Below are 2,687 nucleotides of genomic sequence, written 5' to 3'. Positions count from 1 at the left end.
CTAAGCAAAACTCTGATCCTGGTCCTAACGCTAACCCCAGCTCTACCCCAAATTCCAACCCTTACTCTAACACTCTTAACCCTAACCTTAATCCAAACACTACCAGACCCCTAATCCTAAACTCAAACCCAAAATCTAACCATTTCCCTTATCCCCAAACCCTATCACTAACTACAATGCCAATCTCTCATCCCTAACCCTACTCTAATCCTAACCACTAACTCTAAACCTAAACCATAAACCTACCTCTAACCAAAACCCAGCCTTAACTCTGTCCCTATCCCTAACCCTAACTACTTACCATAATACTCTTCACTAACCCCTAACACTCATCTAACCCTAACTCTAACCCTAGCACCTAACAGCAAACTCTAACTCTAATCCTAATCCTAACCCATAAACCTAACTTTAACCCTATCACTAACTCAAACCCTAAACACTAAACCTAAACCCAAGCCCTCATTCTAACCCTTACCCACAATCTGTAACCCTAATGCTAAACCTGATTCTAACCCTGAGCAGCACTCTTCTGTCTCCTCCATCTCCTCTTTCTCTTCCTCTTGAGGGGGCAGATGGGCCCTGTGTCCAGACAGGTCCTGGGGCCTGACACTTGCACCACGGGCCTGATCTTTCGGTGCTGACAGCTGGGTGCCTCCCTGCCACCGCTGGGACCCTTGCCTGCCACCTCCTTCCCTGCAGGGGACACTGAGCCCTCCTGTGAGATTCTTCTTCCCTGGGGGCTGGAGACTTGATCCTTGTCCTTCCCAGCCAGAGCACAGGGGCTGCTGTCTGCTCCACGGTGCTGCTTACACTAACGCTTTCTGGAGGAACCAGGGTGACCTGGCTGGGCTCCTTCTCGCTGCTGCAGGGAGGAAGGTGGTGCGAGGGGTGGGCAGTGGAACAGCTGGTCACGGGGAGGCTGGGAGCCAAAGGGCTGAGCTGAGGATGAAGCTGAAGGTCGGCTTTTCATGATTTGGCCAACGGAGAGCAGATGAGGACAGCCTGCAGAACAGGAAAAGAGGCTGACATGATCTGAAGGCCAGGTCAGGAGCAGGAGCCCCCCTCTTCCTCCACACTCCACAGTGCACAAGCACAGCACCCAACTGCCACCATCTCAGCCAATCCAAGAGAACAGGAGAGGTGGCTGCTGAAATCACTGCCCCGGGCCACCTGCCATGTCAGACAGTTGCCTCGTGGACTACTGGCCTTGCTGCCGTGCAGGAGCCTGGGAGCGACTGGCACCACTTACCTCGACTTGCCAAAAGGCCAAGGAGTTGGGGTAGGTGGTGTCCATGGGGTAGCTGTGGTTGGCCAATTGTGAATGAGGTGGTGTGCAATGGTCACTTCTGCTCGCCTTCCACAGGATGCTGCGCTGCAGCTATTGACATGAAAAAAAAACAACAAACTTGGTGATCTAAAGAAAAGAGGTTTCCATGAGCCAAGAGAAGAAAACAAGAAGGTGAGCCCAGAGAAAAAGGAAGGGTAAAGACACAGGAGGGGAGAGGAAAGTGGGGGGTGGTCAACAAATCAGAAGTGTTTTCTCTTAGAAGCAGAAATGAAAAAAAGGAAGGAAGGAAATTTAAACAACAGAAACGCCAGTGCACTGTCCTGAGCCCTGGTTGCACAGCGGCGCCCAGAGGGCCGGTCCCAGCCCCTGCGTGGGGAGGAGGAGACTCTGCAGCCTCCAGCTGGGGAGTCACCTGCTCCCATCACCCCAGGGGACAGGACAGTCAGAGAAGATTGGTGAGGCCACCCCGCTCCAGGGACTGGCACAGCGCCCCTCTGTCCTGAGCAAGAAGACAGGAGGCGTTTCTCCAGCCTTAATCAGGGATGGGAACAACAGCGGGGACCTGGCCCTGTACCCCAAACCAGAGCAACCGCTGCAGCCCTGGGGCTGAGGGGCTCTCCCTGTCTGCCTCCAGCTTAGCAAGACACCCAGCATCCGGTCTACACTCTCCCCAACACAATCTCCAGCTCAGAAGACACAAGGCACCTGTCGAAGACTCCAGGCAGAAGCTCAGACTCACTTTTTGGCAGAAAGCACCAGCTTCATGGCTGGTGGTGGTGACATGGTGATGTTCAGCTCCAGAGCAGCGCTGGCCAACAGGGAGGATTTCAATGTTGCCAGTTTGGAGTTTTGGGTGCAGCCATCTTGGTGCTGGAGCCAGTAGGGAGGTCCATGCCACAGCCTGATTCCTGAGAGGTGCAGAAGCTGCTGGTTCCACCCTGGGCCTTCTGGGATGCTTTGGGCAGATCCCCGCTGTGCCGTGCACTGGGCTGGCAGCACCGCTGCTGCAGGAGTCCCTCTCCAGGGTCTCAGCATTCTCCCCACTGCCCCTGGGCTCCTGGCTGGGGATGGGCTCCAGCAGCAGCTTGGGTGAGGTAGGTGGCTGCTTGCTCTCCCAGGAGCTCTGCCAGGACAGCTCTGCTTTGGCCCCACTTGTGCTGCTGGTGTTGCAGGAGCTCTGAACTGTTCTGGGCACAGGAGGCAGCTGCAGGAGGGCGAGCAGCTTTCTGGGCCTCCAGGCTGAATCACTGTGCCAAGGACACAGGGTGATACTGCAGTCCCATCCCCTCCAAGCTCACACAGCAACTCTTAACTGAGCAGGATCCTTCCTGCAAGTCATCCCCCTCACCCCTGTCCATTGGGTGCAGTGCCTGCCTCCCTGCCAAGCTGCAGCCCACCT

The 2,687-nt window shown here is 55.4% G+C and overlaps 1 long non-coding RNA gene across 1 annotated transcript; it reads right to left on the bottom strand.

Annotated features, from left to right (window-relative positions):
• Positions 1-879: 879 nt before the first annotated feature.
• On the bottom strand, positions 880-2,184 carry LOC309452827. Its single transcript, XR_014186634.1, has 3 exons — positions 2,028-2,184; positions 1,250-1,372; positions 880-1,002 (listed from the first exon to the last, which is right to left on the bottom strand). It is a non-coding gene; the product is annotated as an uncharacterized lncRNA (long non-coding RNA).
• Between the last annotated feature and the right edge of the window lie 503 nt (positions 2,185-2,687).

Source organism: Streptopelia decaocto (genome assembly GCF_964273445.1).
Source record: "Streptopelia decaocto genome assembly, contig: HAP1_SCAFFOLD_95, whole genome shotgun sequence".
NCBI lineage: Eukaryota > Metazoa > Chordata > Aves > Columbiformes > Columbidae > Streptopelia > Streptopelia decaocto.
Note: the sequence above shows the minus strand (reverse complement) of the source record. Positions and strands in the feature narration are given on the sequence as shown.